We start from the raw sequence: 17919 nt of genomic DNA on the forward strand, positions 1-17919 counted from the left end.
CACAAGTATCTAATTCGTATGTGCTTTTACTTCCAACACTTAGGAATGTTGCAAGCTTTTTTAGAGAGATGTAATTTATATTTATTTGCCTACTCTAATATTAAAGAGATGAGAAAACATTTTTAACTCAGTGTAATTTTAATAAAAAAAAAATGTTAGGGAAATCAGCCCATAATACATGGATCACTCCAAAAGTAATGCCTCCTATTTATTTCCTTGGAAACTAGAACAGATATAAAGAGCACAATAAAGCTATTTGATAGAGAAAGTTGCCAGCTACATAACAGCATTTTTCAACATAGTTACCATCAGTAGCTATGCAATTTCACCAGTGATGAACAAGAGTGCACATGCCATGCTTATATAGATATAGAGTCAAACATTTTTATTTTGCAGGAGAAAAATTTTCTTCTTCTCTAGCCTGAATTTGGAAACTTGAGTCTTCAAGTTAGTCAGTATTGCAATCTAGCAGTCAGAGTGATTGGTTTGTCTGAATTTCAGGAAATCCAGAAGAATCACCATTTTCCTATCCCAGAAGACAGTGCATGTCTCTTTCCTGCTGAGGGCTGGAACTTGCTCTCTGATGGGGAATGCACGTGTCACTACTTCATGGAGTACTGTTTTGACTCTGGCTTGTAGTAGTGATACCACATCTTGTCACCAATGAGAGTGTGATCCAGGACACTGTCATCCTTCAGCCTCATGTTGGTTCAACCTGTGTGTGCATTTGTAGGACCCACCTTGCACAAACTCTGCTATAGTCCAACACTGCCACCATCATTTCCAATGTGTTGAAGCTGATATGGAGCTTCATACACAGTTCTCTGGTCATAATCCAGATGATATGCTCATTGTATCATAACAGATCTGCTTGTTTTTCATATCACAGTCACTGCTGCTGAAATGCACTACTCACCTCCTCTCCATGCTCACATCCACTGCTTGGTATCCATAAATGCTGAGTAAGCGTTACTGAACATCAATGGGAGCAATTATTTCTGCACAGAGGAACTCACTGATACATCTTTGATTCACATGTACTTCCATGTAGGATATCACTGTGTCAGACTGCTCCTCTGCTGCCATATGTCACATGGCAACCAAACATATTGGAATATTAGTGGGAAGGTACAACCTCTACTGCCACACAACCAACATCTGACTCTTACGTTGTGGGGCATCATGATAAAATAGGAGGCACTGCTTTCACAGCAATCCTCATATATTCAAAGATGTGCTGTTTTATGGTATTATTTATCTTGCTTCAAGCTCAAGTACCATAATAAACATTAGGTTCTGAAGTTGTAGGATGACTTAAGTACTTCCAAATGTCTTCTCTTAATCTAGCCTAATAATGCATTCCTTTCAAACTCATAATTTTCATGAAAATCAATGGGACTACTATGCTGTAGAAGGAATAATGGATACACATGCCAGGGTGTCTCACTTTTGAGTCACTGTTTTAACTTGAATGACAAATGAAGCTAACTGAAAGAAACAAATAATCAGAGTAGATAGACTGAAAGTTACTGAGAGTATTTTTAATTCCAAACTTATTTGTTTCTCTACTATAAGAGGATGAAGTGGCAGTAATCAAAATTTCTGATAGTAATCTCAAATGCATGTATGTTTACTAATATTTTCCAGGAAATGTTTCACAACAAGATCATATGTTTTCTATTCAGTAAAATTCCATATAATTGACTCAGTTTTAAGGATGCCAACCTAGATATAAGCCCATGTTTAGATTTTATAAAGTACAATAGTGATAAATATTCATACTATAAACTCAGTTTGGGCTTTTTGTGTGTGTGAAGTTGAACTAGAAATAGCATAATGTACTGCGTGCATTCAAATTCTCAGTCTTCTGCAAAATGTAAATCCATCAAATATTACAGTCCTTATCTACATTCACAGAAGGCCAGAAAAAAATAGTAGTAAGGACTCTTAATACCGCACAAACCATCTTGCTATTTCAAACCAGCTTCTGTTCTGTTTTGTCATCTGTACGTTCCTTCTGTGCTCAGTGTTCTCTGCAACCTGCTCTCATGCTAGGAACTATTTCATATTCTTAATTAAAAAGATTGGTCCAGCTTCCATTACTCACTTATTAACTTTTCAGCTATTCCTTTTAAACTTTTCCCCGTGCTCTGTTCGAAGCTCAGGAGGCTTTTACTATTCCCAAAGCATCCCTCCTTACAGTTCTCTTTTGTTATGTTGCTGCATGAGTTGACAATAGTTAGGCCGGCTTGAAATCTCTGCCTATCACACTATCTTTGTTGTTGTTGTTATTTTCTCATAGTATCCTATTTCTTGTATCTCTGTGTAAGGTCTCTAGTGAAAATGTCGTTTTTATTCCTGTGCTTCTTGAAAGCCCAGAGGGATCTTAAGTTCTGTCTTAGTACAATAAATAAGTGTAACAGTAGTAATACAAATAATGCACTCTGTGTAGTTATTTTAACTGCTACTCTTTTAACTCCTAGTAATGCAGAGATTTTTCAACTCATAAAAACTTTGCAATAGAATTTCATCTGGGTCTTGGAAACATGATAGGTTGAGGTGGTAGAAAGCTGGAAGAAAGTGTGAATAGAGCAAAACAGAACTTATCCTCAAAGTATTTCTGTTCATTGGTCTCCATTTGTTATTTTTCCTTCTCCTTCATCATCAAAAATACACTAGGTGCAATAACATTTACGCTGAAAGCATTTTGTCTTTTAGGTACATATATAGGTTCTGGTGTGTGACAAACTCTTAGGTATGGCTAAAGGCTGAAAGCAGGGGGGACGCACTGTAGTGCAAAGAAGGGTTGCAATGTTGAAAGGCAGTGCAGTCTGCTGGTGAGGTACTGAAATAGGGATCCATGAGGGGCTATGAGGCAAGGACAGCTACAGAAATGTGTCTGAAAAAAGTACGACTCAGACCCATGATTTCTTGAATATAAAGAACAGGCTTCTGAATCGAAATCAAGCTGGGAAATGACAATAGAGACTAGGCAACATCAAGGAGTGTGTTCAAAGAATGTGGTGGAGAAGGTGATGCACAGTCATGGAAGAAATTAATGCTTTTGAGATATGAAGATATTCATACATTTTAGAGGTTAGAGGATAGATTTCTGGTTAACTACTGTATATTTGATGGTATTATCAAATGTGAAGAGACAGAGGTACATGGAAGGCACAGCTCTGCAGTCCACTTTGAAACAGCAGGAACCTCTGGCTAAACCATAACACAGACTACTATTTTTTAAAAACAGAATATGTTTTACCAGCGCTGAGTGGATATGTAAATACGAGTATTTAAATGAAGGTAGTTAATCAGAAAAGAGTATTCTGTAATACGAGATCTCCAATTCATACTGTCTGTCTGTGTAATGTCGGCAAACAAGACTGGGCTCCCACTTTACTAGTTTGCAAAGCTCTTGTTCTCATGACTTGTCCATAAGCTGTAAATTTAGACAGTGTATCAATGGTTTGTATGGGTATTCATGTGTTTGTCACATAAAGACACTGGATGTAGATCACACTGTCAGACAGCTGTCTAGGAAAGCAAAATATCATTGTGAGAATTACAATAATCATTCAAGAACGTGGGTCTCTGATAAACTGCATGTGTGATTTCCAAATGTATACTATTTTATCCATTCTTGTCTTAGCTTTGTAATAATCCATTTTCATTTTCTCAGTGTTTTGTGCTCATTATCTCAATGCAACCTGTCAAAACGAAATTTTTGGATGACCGTTAGATTCTTCACAAATTTTGAATAAACAAACCTGTTGATTATTTTTTTTCTCTGAATTTACTACTAATATTTTTGTAGTGGAAAGAAAAAGTACTCTGCATATCTCAATCCTTATTTAGCAACCTAGAAAACAGAGATGTTATTTTTGAAAAGGAGACAAAGGCAATTGCTCAAATTCAGATTCTTTTTCTGCATAGCTTATCTGTCTGATTTCAGGAGCTCAGTTTGTGTTTATATCTCAGTGCCTCAGATGTGTGATAGTCTTCCTATATTTTGCAGAGAAGTTAAAATCTTTTTGGACAGTATGAATTTTAATGCAGGTTTTCTCTCTTAGTTTGTTATGAAGGCATACCAGTGATGTCTTACACTCATTTAATATGATTTAAAGACTCCAGAAGGCATTTAGATACTCTAGGGAGTTAGCACAGGACTAGAGTAAATGTATCAAAACTGGTTAGTATCAACAAGTATGGAGATTAACATATGTTTCTAACTGTCAATGAAATTAAGTTCTGTTGAGCATCTATATAGTGGGTCTCCTGAGAGGAGGTAGAAAAGAAACTGGTTTTTAAAATGGAATGGGCACAGTCTGTGGAAGGGGTCATTTACTACGTGGCCTGAGAAACATTTTTCACATTAAATATTCTCTACAGCAGTATTGTATTTCTAGAATTGCAAGGGAAATTTACCAATTTACTCAGTCTTAAAAGGGGTTTTCTGCTGAAATTTCCAGATTTGAATTGAATTCCTTACTTTTGTTTTGTCACTTCTTTGAAGTTTTCACTGCCTTTTTCATTTTTTTCAGACCTTTACTATGATTTCCCATTGCTCTGTTTTCTAGAACTTACTAACAACACAGTCTTATAGTGCCAAAACTTTGCTTCATCCATTTATATTTCATCCGCCATGATATTTATTTCAGCACGTTGGATGAGATAGTCTGAACTGTGTGTCCTACAACTACTGTTTAGCAAACTGTACTAAGATTATGTTTATCTCCTATTGTTTCTTTCTTTTTCTTTTTTTCCCAAATAAAATTGAATAATGAAGAAAGTAAGTTATTTTTATTTAAAGGGATTTCAAAGTCTAATAGGAACTAATAAATGGTTTTAAAAATGTGTTAGGAAGTCAATATGGGTTGTCTGAAAATGAGACATTAGCCAGCGCATTATTAAAATAACTACATACAGATACCATTTTTCATCAGTTGAACTCAAAATGTTTGCCAAAGTAAATGAGTGTAACCTTCATTTTGCAGATGTCCTGACAACCTAATCTGTAAAACAGAGATGTAAAATGATGTAATCTTTATTTTGACAGCAATCAGTTAAAGAAATTTGGCTGAAACAGTCACCCTGGCTGTTAGTAATAGCAAATTTGAGCATGACTATACAAAAGAACTGTTCTGAAGTGTATATCATGGATGAAAAAGGAGGAATTTTCTTTCTGATACCTGATAGCTTGCCTTCAAAGAGCTGGGTCTGTATGGTAACTGAAAAATTGTTACTTTTATGATATTGTCTCTAGATACTCATACAAGGATGAGTATGCATTTCACCATCCTTTCTGCAGAGAAATATTTTATGAGCTAGGAGGTCATGATGGTGTCTGATGACAAGATCTGAAACCTCCAGAGGCAAAATTCTTCTCAGGAATAGAGAACAGGAAGTTTGTCCACCTGCCAGTAGAGCAATTTTCCGCTTCAGAAAGTGCCTTATGTTTCATTCCGTCTACAGTATGTTTAGTAAACAAACACACACACAGAAGCTGCAAACTATTATCATATTTTTAGAGATTCCTCAGGTTTCATCATGAGAGTTGTATACTGTAATTTACTTGGTGCATTTATATGACTTAGAAGTACATTAAACCATCCTTATTGTCAACCTGACACAAGAAGTTTAAGTTTGGAACAATGGAATTAGAGTCTAGAGGGATTAAACTGACAGCTGCCTCACTTTGAGATTAATCTATAGAAATGAAAATACATTATCATGAAAACTGTACTGGAAAACGTGTCTCACATTAACTAGTGGACATAAGTAATGAATTGTGTATAACTGCATGTTGTATGTTCATACCAGAATACAGAAACTGCTATTGCTGAAAAATGAAAATGGTACAGTGGTATTATGTAACAGATCAAGTCAGTTGATTAAGGCTGTAAGGCATTTTAATTTATCTCCTGCTTACATTAATGTGGTTGTAGACTAAGTAGTAAAAAATAACTTCTCTCAGTTCAGAGTGCAAATATGAGCTGATTTTTCCATGAGGATATGTCTGCTCATCTTAGAGTAAGGACTGAGGAAATGGTCCTCTCTTATCTCTATTCCTTTCAGGAATAATTCAATTACACTGAATTAATGGCTTCTGTGTTTCACCAAAGGACCACCTCTAGGTAGCCCGTGCAACTCCAAGCACACAGAGTTCACCTCTAATAGGAGTTTTTGTTGTCCCTTGTCCGGGTACATGAACAAGTGTGGTTTTTAGCAAAAAGCAAACAAAGCTTAAGATTCAATCATTTTGATACTTAAATACAAAAGAGCAGTTTTATTCCATTGTGCAGGGCAGCTGTTCATTGGAATACATGTTTGGTTAATTAGATATTAGAGAATAAATTCTTGGTACACTAATGGAAGAAAAGAGCTTTTTTTCTTTTGTACTAGGCATAATGGGAAACAGTGATAGTTTTGTTGGTTGAAATGATGAAAGTTGTTCAGACTTCATCTGGAGGAGACTTATTTATGTTTTTATTTTATTTTAATGGAAATATGATGGGATAGAATGGCTAGCAGTACTTATAATGAAAATCCAATGCATTATTTTCAAATAGGTTTACTTCAAAGATTTTTTTAAAATATCAGCTCTTTTTTTAATTTTCAAGTTCTTAATATGCAGTTTGAGGCTTTTCAAAGTAAAGTACCAAAGCAAAGTAGCTTTAGAAACCTTTATTCTCTGGAAGTTGTTTCTTATATCTAAAATTTAAGAATTCACGTTTATGATTACTTTTGAATATTTTGATCTTGATTTTTAGTATTTACTTAAGTCACAATTTAGATAAGAATGGAAGGAACATTTTTAAAATAAATATTGTCTGTCGTCTTTGCTAGTTGAACCTCTTATAAATTAGCGCTGTGATAAACCTTTTTGAAATGCGTTCCATATCTTGATACTTCCTAAACCAACCTGTTAATAGTGCTGAAATCAGCTAGATATACCAGATAATCATAGCCACAAAAGCCATCTATCCATTTTAAGTAAATAGCATGATAACCCACAAGATTTTTTCCAACCCTAAAATTAGAGTTAATCAAGCTGATTATGTCATATTTGAAGTGCGGTGACACTGTCTATGGTGTCAAACACAATATCACTGAATTAGCGTATTGTTATGTCCAACCTAATATATCATACATGTTAACACACCAGTTAAATTGGACACAGCTGTGCACTGACCACATAGAGCTTACTTCTTCTGGTTCAAGAATTACTTTCATCCAATCAAAGGGGCTTATCTGGGAGTAGTCTGCTGCAAATATAAACTGCACTCTCTTATCATATTATTTTAGAGTAGTAGATTTGGAAAATTAATTTTCATAATATTAATGGTTATCAAGCTAGTAAATAATTGAAAAGACAATGTAGTTTCCTAATTCATTAGTTTTAGCACTGTTTAAGAACTTGGTTTTATTCCAGCTCAAATGATCATTAATCACAGAATCACAGAAACACCAAGATTGGAAAAGACCTACAAGATCATCCAGTCCAACCATCCAACCATCACCAATAGTTTTCATTAAACCATGTCCCTCAACACAACATCCAACCATTCCTTGAACACCTCCAGGGGCAGTGACTCCACCACCTCCCTGGGCAGCCCATTCCAGAGCCCGACCAATCTTTCAGAGATGTAATATTTCCTAATGTCAAGCCTAAATTTCCCTGGCGCAGCTTGAAGCCATTCCCTCTAGTTCTACCACCAGTTACACAAGAGAAGAGGCCAATCCCCAGCTCACTACAACCTCCCTTCAGGTAGTTATAGAGAGCAATAAGGTCTCCCTTGAGCCTCCTCTTCTCCAGACTGAACAATCCCAGCTCCTTCAGCTGCTCCTCATAAGCCCTGTGTTCCAGACCCCTCACCAGCTTTGTTACCCTTCTTTGAACCTGCTCCAGGGCCTCAGTGTGTTTCTTGCAGTGAGGGGCCCAAAACTGGACACAGTACTCGAGGTGCCGCCTCACCAGAGCTGAGTACAGGGGGCCAATCACTGCCCTGTTCCTGCTGGCAGCACTGTTTCTCATGCAAGCCAGGATGCCATTGGCCTTCTTGGCCACCTGGGCACACTGCTGGCTCATGTTCAGCCGAGCATCAATCAATACCCCCAGGTCCATTTCCTCTATGCAGTCTTCCAGCCACTCTGCCCCAAGTCTGTAAGAGTTGCCTGGGGTTGTTGTGGCCAAAGTGCAGGACCTGGCATTTGGCCTTGTTGAACCTCATCCCATTGGCTTCAGCCCAGCCATCCAGCCTGTCCAGATCCCTCTGTAGTGCCTAGCTACCTCCAGGCAGATCAACACTTGCAGCCAACTTGGTGTCATCTGCAAACGTACTGAGGGTGCACTCAGTGAGGGTGAATCCAGGTCATCAATGAAGACGTTGAAGAGGACAGGCCCCAGCATTGACCCCTGGGGAACAGCACAGGTGACCAGTCACCAGCTGGATAATAAACTGTCATGCAAGACTTAGTATCATGTAAAAATGAGGTAGGAGATTCTTCTATCTAAATTCTGCTTTGTTAAGTGACATTGATTACAGAAAAAGTATGAACAATCTTAATAGCTTTGTACTCCAACTGCTGTTATGCACAGGATTATGCAGTGCTTACAGAGAGCTCCAGTAAACATAGATAGTGATATGTCTAAAATGTACCTTACTTAGTAAATACTTTCTGTATTGTGAAGTGTCTCAGTGTCTCTTTTTTTTTATTATTTTTATTTTTTATTTTCCCCCAAAGAGTAATTTAGCAGGAAATAAGCCAAAAACTTTCTGGCCTCTTTTCTAATTGCTGTTTTGGACTTGTGTGCGTTGTCTTAAGGTCCTTCTAGGGCTTTGATCTTGAGCATGTTTTGGTACATCTCCTGATCTGGTCCTCACTTTAGATAGCACAGAGGGATCACTCATGTAATGACAGGTGTAGGCTACTTCCTTTCTGGATCCTATATGAATCATCAGTTGTATAAACTTACGACAAATATTATGAAGACAGAAGAGAGCTTGTCTCTTATAAAAGATTAGAGAGGGTAAGAGAGAAGAACTGATTGCACTGTAGAGGGAGGATGAAATGGAAGGAGTGGTGCACTGATCTGTTTAAGAGATTTTTGGTTTCAGAAATAGTTCTGTAAGACTAAGCGCACCTTGGTATCCTGTGGTTTGTACTTGTGAATTTATGTTTTAAGTGAGTAATACTCAGACTGCATTATAAGCTTTCCCGTTATTAGACAAGAGAGAAACAAACTGAAAGAGAGGTTCTGCTAATTGGAGGTTTTGATCACTTCATTATTCAGCAGACACCATACCCAGCTGCCTGTTTTTACAAAATCTATAAGAATGCCATTTCTTTGAGACCTTTTCCTGTGCATTGTACTCAGATGGAATTGGTTACTAGAAGTGATCAAGAGAAACTGAGCAACACAGAGACATATACAGTATTGTTACACTACCGATTTGTTTTAGGAAGCCATGTGAAAAGGACCAATAGTCTCTGGTCCAAGGAGCTTTATATTCTCTCAGAATCTACAAAAAACACTGCTAAGTCTGATGTCTTAGTAAAGGTATGGTGTTTCTTTCACTGCAAATCATTTGAGCATGTTCATTATTTCTTATTCAGAGAAATCTGATCCATATCCTGAAGAATAAGATCACGTGCCAGGCTTCTAGAAGTAACAGCTTCCGATGGAAAGCTATTACTGCTTCTTTTCTCTCTTACCCTGGAAAACTCTACTGCATACGCTGCATTCTTATTTCCTCACTCTTCTCTGTTCTTCATTTCTCTATTCTTTTACAGTGTATAGTATTCACTGTTTTATTATTTTCTCAAACAATTGTTTTTTAATACATTTGTAACACTTCTCTAGTTTCAAATAATCCGTTCCTTTGCTTCGATAGTTTATAATCAACAACAAAAAAAAAAAAAGAAAAAGAAATTATGCAGTTAGACATTTTGTGTGCTTTCTAAAAGCATCACTTTTATTTCTTAATGCTATAAAAATCTTTAGAATTTTCAGTTAAAATAATGTCATTTCATATATTATCTGTGTCATTAATTTTTTTAACCTAGGAAAATAAAACATAGGAATATGTCTAGCAACATAAAATGATAAATAGTAAAAAGTAGGCAGTTGGTAATACTATTTTATTAGAACCATCTATGGTAACAACTCCTTTGATACCTGTTATATGTGCTCCTGAACAGCCACTGAACTAACACAGAACATCTGCTGCTTTGGCTGAATTTAAATACTCTCCTCTGATAACCTTGTAATTTGCCAGTTGCCTAAAATTGAAATACACAGTCCTAACCCGTTGAAGAGAATCAGACTTCACACATCCAGAAACACATACCGTTAGATCCAAATGCAAAACCAGATTTTAAGTGTTGATTATTTTGTGTTGTTATGTTTTGCTTAGAAGTTTATGGTTCAGAGGTAGAGAGCACTTAAATCATACAGGTGAGTGTGCAGACACTCCCTGCCTGTACAGTAGGCAGGGATCAGTACTCCTGAGAAGGAGAAACTGCTTAAAATGCAGATTTAAAGTCCTCTGCTTGTTTTGCTTGGATGAATGACAACAACTTCATTCCACTAATAAAGTTGTCTTCTCTTCAGTTATTTATTTCAAAGCAGAAGCTTTTCTGTACTTCACGTTTTTGTATGTTTTTGTGTTTATATACTTGTGTGTTTATCCCTTATCTTAAGGAAATTTGTACTGTAATATGCTTAATTTTTTCTTTTCAATTATTTTTAATGTTTTTACAAAATACTCTGGTTATGTGAACCAAGACAAATGTTGTTCATACATTGTTTCTTTTTTTGAAGCTCTCAGCTTTTACTATAAAATTCTGAGGTAAGCTGTTTGTTTTCTGCGTTGTAGTGTGTTATCTGATCACGAATGTGAAATATGGTCTTCTGCGCAAATACTAAACAGTAAAAATGGAAGTATCTCTGTAAGGGGAAGATGGATAGCCCTGAAGACAAATACTATATGTATGCTGAGTCCTACACGTTTTTTAGGAATGACATTGGTGGATATTTTGGAACTTCTCTTTTTCAGATCAGAAGTTCTAAAGGCCTGAGAAATCTGTCCTATCTAATATGCTATTTTATGTTATTAAATGTTTCATCAAAATTCCTAGCAAGCTTAGGAGTTTGGCTGATTTTTCCTTATCCATTAGATGTCTCTCTTTAACATTTTATCAGGAGTTTTTGGTAGTTGTTTGTTTTAACATTTGCAATACGTTGTATCTTTTTTTTTTTTTTCCCCACTAGGAATTTTTTTGTTGATGTCCCCTTCCACATGTTTCATCTTCAGATCTGTTAAAATAGTGTCTTTCAGTTTCAGGGTTGATGCCAGTGGGTTTGCAACTTCTTTGTACTCTGGGCCATAAATTTTCTGGAAGTGAAAGAGGATAATTTTAAACTCAATTTGGCAAAGTGTTTAATTCAGGCAGAGATTTTATTATTTTTTAATGTGGTGGCTGGCAAAGTTTTTGTACTGATCCTTCCATTATTTTCTTCTTTCCTGTATTTTTTGTTATACTAGAAACTCCTTGCCTATCACTTGTTACAGATAGTCAAACCGACATGCTTCATTTAGTAACCAGATTATGTATTTAGGGAGGAGTAGGATCTCTTTGTGTAATGGCAGATTTCATCCTGTATGCTTGAGAATAATGAAACAGGTGTCTTAGAGTGTGATCTGAAGGACAATTTTCAAATGCATTTATAAAAATTTATTTATAATTGTCCTCTAAATTGAATGGATATACTTAATAGACTGATATCATAATGAAAATATGGGTCTTGTTAACACTGAATAATTGAACTTGGTGGGAAGCCAGGAAAAGTTCCTAATAGCTGTGCTACTTCTAGAAATCATTCTTTTTTTTTTTTTTTTTCCCTCCCTTATTTATTTATCTATCTATCTATCTATCTATTTATTTATTTATTTATTCAGTCTGGCCTTGGGGAAGATTGTTGCTATGCAGCCTACAGGTGCTTCTGCCTCCTGAGAAATGGAATGTGTGTGTGATGAAAAAGTTGAAAATGTGGAGGATGGTCTCCATGGCCAGAGAAGTCTGTTGTGTGGTAGAAATTTGTGTTATTTACCTTTGTGTTAAGCTAAAAAAAGACAGCTATCAGCAGGTGCAATTAAAATATAGTGAGATTCTGATGTTCTTTAAATTCTGTGTTAGACAGGAACTTCTATAGAAAAAAAAAAAAGAAAAAAAGAAAAAATAACTTTAATAAAGTTGTCATGTATGTAAAAAGGAACAGAAAGTACAAAACTGAGGTCAGTAGTGTTTTCATTTATCTCTTCTATTTTGACATTTTTGTTAGTGAACTAGGAAATCAATAAAGACTAATTTCATTGGCAATGATTAAAAAGTACATAGGAAGGAACACTCAGGATGTGTATCGTTGCTTCCAAGGGCACTTTGTATAAAACATAAAGTAAATTGAATGGTTCTTTTTGTCTAATTGGCTCATATATCATAGATTCTTTAGAATACTAAATGTACAGAAGAAAATTTGTGGCATTGGATATAGAAAAAAATATATATTTTTGGTTTTGTTTCACTGATTTTCACACCCTCCTAATAAATACTTGTCTGGTATTTTAAGGCCTTTTATAAAAATATGAAATCATAATAAATGTAAGTCATAACATCAGTTTAATACTAATAGTGTATAATGAGAGGAGAGGAGAGGAGAGGAGAGGAGAGGAGAGGAGAGGAGAGGAGAGGAGAGGAGAGGAAATTTCTCAAAGCTAAGGAGGAGCCAAATGTGCTTGCAAGCATAAACTTGCAAAGCATGTGGTCCAGCTGACTTTGATCTGTTCAAGACCAACAGGAGGAAAAGATGAGTGAAATAGTAGATCACTGTGCTGCAGGGAATGGAGGCATCCAACTTCCATACTAATCTGTTGTTTTGGGAAGGTTTTTGCTTGTATAGAGCCTGGATCTGGAAGGTTCTGGATAGACTGCCAAAGCTTGACCGACTGTATGATTTATGGGAAAAGATAAAAGAGCAGATCACTGTGGGTAGCACTGTAGTGGGTGTCTGCTATGGGCTGCCTGACTAGAAAGAACAAATGAAATAAGCCTTCTACAACTGAAAATGGCCTCATGTTCTCAGGGCCATAAGGGGGGGGGGCTTCGTGAGAACTTCAAGCAACCAATATTTGCTGGTGGAATAACAGAGAGGAGCAGAATCAGTCTATGAATGTCAGTGACAACTGCCTGACTCAAGGGATGGAGGAGCCAACAAGGAGAGGTGCTCTGCTCACCCTGATACTGACAAAAAAAGAAGAGCTTCTTAGGGATGCAGAGGCCTAAATACATCCTTTGCCATGAGATAGTGGAGTTCAGGATCCTGAGAGGAGAAAGCAGGACAAAAAGCAAGCTCACAACCCTGGAATTAAGGATCACTTACTTTGGCCTCTCTATCCATTGGAAGGATCCAATGGATAAAGCTTTGGGTGGAAGAGACGCCCAGGAAAACTGGTTAATGTTCAAGGACTACCACCTCCACGCTCAAAATGGTCCATCCTAAGTCAGGCAAAAATGCTAGGAAGCCTGAATAGATAGACAAGGCCTGTGACAGAAAAAATGAAAAGAAGTATGTAGAAGGTGAAAACAGGGAGAAATAACATGAGAAGAATACAGAGACAGAGGCTATGTGAGCGTGGAGGTAGGAGCTGAAACCCATCTAGAAATGAATCTGGCAAGGGAAGCCAAAGCAACAAGAAGAATTTCTGTAAGTCTATAAATGGTAAAAGGAAGACCAGGGAAAATGTCTGACCTGCTGCTGAACTGAGCAGGTGCACTGTTGACACATAACATGGAGAAAGTTGAGATAATGAATGCCTTCTTCGTGTTAGTCTTTGGCAGCAAGACTGGCCTTCAGAAATGCCAGGCCCTGGAAACAAGGCAGAGGGATGCCATCCAAAAAGAGCCGTACAGACTTAAAAAGTGGACCCACATGAATCTATTGAGGTTCAACAAGGCCAAATGCAAGATGTTGCACTTGAATCAGGGCAATCCCAGACATGTACAGACTAGTAAAATAATTCATTGAGAGCAGCCATTCTGAGAAGGACTTGTCTGTTTCTTAACCTAGCTATAGAAAAAGATTTTCAATTGCAAAGCATTTGGAGAAGAAAGATCTAAACCTCTAGTTTTAGATGCACAGTGATTAATGCTGTTAGTTGTGATTGGGCAGTCAAGAAAGAATTCTTTTACATCCTTGCTATATTTAAGAGAATACAAAAGCGACTAGAGTGGGCTTTAAACATTTAAAGCTATTAGTGAGCGCATGCCTGCATCAGGTGACTCAGTCACACTTGTGAGGCCTCAGCTTTTCTATTTCTCCCATTCAAAATATAGAATGGATTGTGTATGCCACCATATGACATACCCCTAAAGAAAGGTGAAAAAGACAATACAGAGAAATCTATACTCCTTTTGCAATTTGTGGATAGTTCTGACACCATGCTGAGCAAGCACGTCTTCTTACTCTAGGACAGCACTATTATAACTGTCTCTGAAGGAATTTTCTAATAGATGTTTCAACAGTAATATAACAACTTTAAGTCTCTTGAATAATTTGTTTTTCTTCCACTATAGAGAGTGCTTAAAAACATAATAATTTGTCCTTTAGACAATATATTACATTTTTATATCTGATTAAAAGTGCAGTATAAATGTGCTAATAATGTTGTTTAATGTATTAAATCACTGAATATACACATAAAAGTGTCTGAATATTACACACTAAATCACAGCATCAGTGTTGGAGATATTTGTTTGAGGATCTGAAATTACAGTCTTTGCAAGGAGGATACATATGAAAAAAAATACTTATGTTCCAAACAACTCACTTTGAATTCATTGTCTCTGCCTGCACGTTAGGATTAAACATGTGTTTATAATGAACTGGGGACCCAAGAAGAAAAGTGACAAAAAGATTGTTGTAGTCCAAATATGTAGTTGTAGGCATATATTTCCCTGAGTACTCTCTAGCTAAACAAAACATTAAAAAGCAAGAAATAATAATAAAAAAATTTGCTTGCTTTAATACGAGCAAGAAATTTTAGAAATAAGAATTTTTCAGTCTTTGTTCTCCCTAAATATTTTTTCCCTCTGTTTGTCATCTTTTTAATCTTCCTATTTTGTGTTTATCTGTATTTCCTTACAGATAACACTAAGACCTTTGGTGATTAGATGATCTAACCAGAATGATAGTTCTGGACAGTGGCGATCTGTTAAGTATGTTGTCATTTGACATTAAATTAAACTCTGTATAAGTACAAGGAATGTATTTTGTTACGTATTTGTTGTGCTACATTACTAAGTTCACTAAGCACATTACCTTGGCACCTGTGTTTTTCTCTTTCAGATTTTCTTTTTAAAATATACATAGAAGAGATTGGGAGCTGAGACTTAATCTGTTAATTGTAGACTGAATTATTATATTGACAAGATCCAGATGTGTTATGGAGTCCAGACAATATTAGTTAATACACATCATAATTCTAAACCTGGAATTGAGACTGAACAGAGCTGTAACACTTTTCACTTGAACAATCTCTGTAACACCTCATAGATAATTTATAACTGTGTTTAACTTGGTGTCAGCTTTCATTAGTTGATGTCCCCCTGTGGGAAAATGGATCTTTGTTTAAGCTATGAAAAAAACAGAAACTTTCTTAGATATTTTACAATAGCTGGTCTGCATGGCATTTATCAGTGGTGAAGCAGCATTGCTCAATTTTTACAAGTAAAATAGGTTGATGCTGGATAATTTTGGGGGAAAATTTCATCAGCATAGTCCACTGCTCTCCTAAGACTGATAATGTTGGAGCATTTCTAATGCCCCCAAATCTGCTGCCACCAGAATTTCTTTTCCTCATGTCAAGGACTGCATTGTTGATCTGAGGAAAAGCAATTTTGTTGCCAAAAAAAATGAAACAATTGGTGCATAAGATCAATTGATGTTCTTGCCAATTGCTTCATGGCATTAGATCCTTCTGAATCTTTATTTAAAAATCTCCCATAAAAACATTAGAATACGATAATTCTGTCCTTTAGTACTCAATAGAGAGGATGAGTAGCTCAGAATATATAAACTTTGAAATTATTTTTCTCTTGAAAAATGATCTAAACTTTTTAAATGGCATTTCTGTCTTTGACTAAATCATTATTCTACTTTTATACTTTTCTAATGTGAGTGGATAGTTATTCATGGATTTGTTTTAGTTATCCTCATAAAAGCAATTGAGAATGAATTATTTTCTGTTTAAGTAAGCTTACTTATGAAGAATAAATAAAATCCCACTGTCTATAATATAAGAGGCATCAAGCTATAGAATACTTTATTTCTTATAGTATTATCCAGCACCTGATGAAAGCAGCAAGCAGAAATTCCTTCCTCTCTATGATACTTTTACTGTGTTTGGTGGTGGTGATTTCTGGCAATTTTTTTTTTTTTTTTTTAAAGTTCTCTTGAAGTTGGTTTCCTCCTTGTTCTGTGTCTCTCACATCTTTCTACTAAGGCAATATCTACCTGATTCTTCAACTCTTGTGTGGCTAGTAAGGATCTTACACTTAATCTGTAACATCACATTATTAAATCTATCTTTACCTTATTATTTTTTACCAGATTCAATAGTGAATATAATAAGGGAAACAAATAGGTGATATACTTCATGAAATATTATAGATATTAGCACATATACTCTTGAAATTGATTGAGAATTTTCTTCTTATAGACATCCTCTAGAACACTATTAAGTTTATAAGATACTCATCTCAGGGCACTGATTTGGCTGTCTGTACTAAAATGCTGTACAAATATACAAAGTTGAGGGTGGATACATAAAAAGGAACATTACTAGTGATATTTTCATTTGCTTCAATTGCCAATTTGTAATGCCAGAATATTCTCAATGGCTTTGCTTTCCTTAGTCATGGGCATAGTACTGAGCCAGAATCAAGCTCTCCTCTGGAAGTTGGCAATGGGTTTTATTGGCTTGTCCATTTCTTTTGCTAAGAAGAGCTTTGTCCCTTAGCATAAGATGTAGTTGACCTTGAGTTGACTGGAATGTTGTTAATAGTCAAGAAATGACTGTCCAATAGTAATTGTGGAGAAACATGGCTATTGCTGTTCTTATTGTCTCTTCAGGTGCTGTTACACATTTGAGAGCAGACTGTGAAAAGCAACATTATGAATGAAACAATGAAAAGAAATAGCATTATTTTCAAATTCTTTAATTATGACTACAGATATTTTCATTATTTGCTCTCTATTAATTTGACAATGAAAAATATTAACAAAAAGGTAGAACTGGGAGCTAGTATAGAAAGTTATTCACAGTTGTTAACATAAAAGCAGACATTGTTGAACCATTGTTAGCATCACAGCAAGTACAAACGATCTAGTTCTCAGATTTACTTGTATAAGGACAACCAGCTGAAAATGTACCAGATGCAGGATTTTCTCAAGGTTAAGTGTGATTAAAGCAAACACACATACAAATAGTAGACAGAGATTAAATCACAAAATAATGAGGTCTTTTCAACAGGAAGCTGTGATTATGTTCTCTGCCTTTAAGATATGCTTGTGTTTTAAGTATTTATATTTATTCAGAAACAGCATTTAAAGTGATACTATGTCACTGAAGTTGGAAGTCTGCTCATTTTATTGTATTACCTGCAGAAAAATTAGTTTCGTGTAAAGGGTCTACAGGTTTACATCTGTGTCAGCAGTTAGAAATTCCTTTTTTCTGACTGACTACTTACATGTCTGAAATGAGATAATAAAAATCACAGGAAGGTATCAATGAAATGGAAACTACTGTAAGAAAATGAAATAGATATGAATAAGTAACATTCCTTACTGAAAATACA

Source organism: Lagopus muta, chromosome 2 (assembly GCF_023343835.1).
Source record: "Lagopus muta isolate bLagMut1 chromosome 2, bLagMut1 primary, whole genome shotgun sequence".
Lineage (NCBI taxonomy): Eukaryota > Metazoa > Chordata > Aves > Galliformes > Phasianidae > Lagopus > Lagopus muta.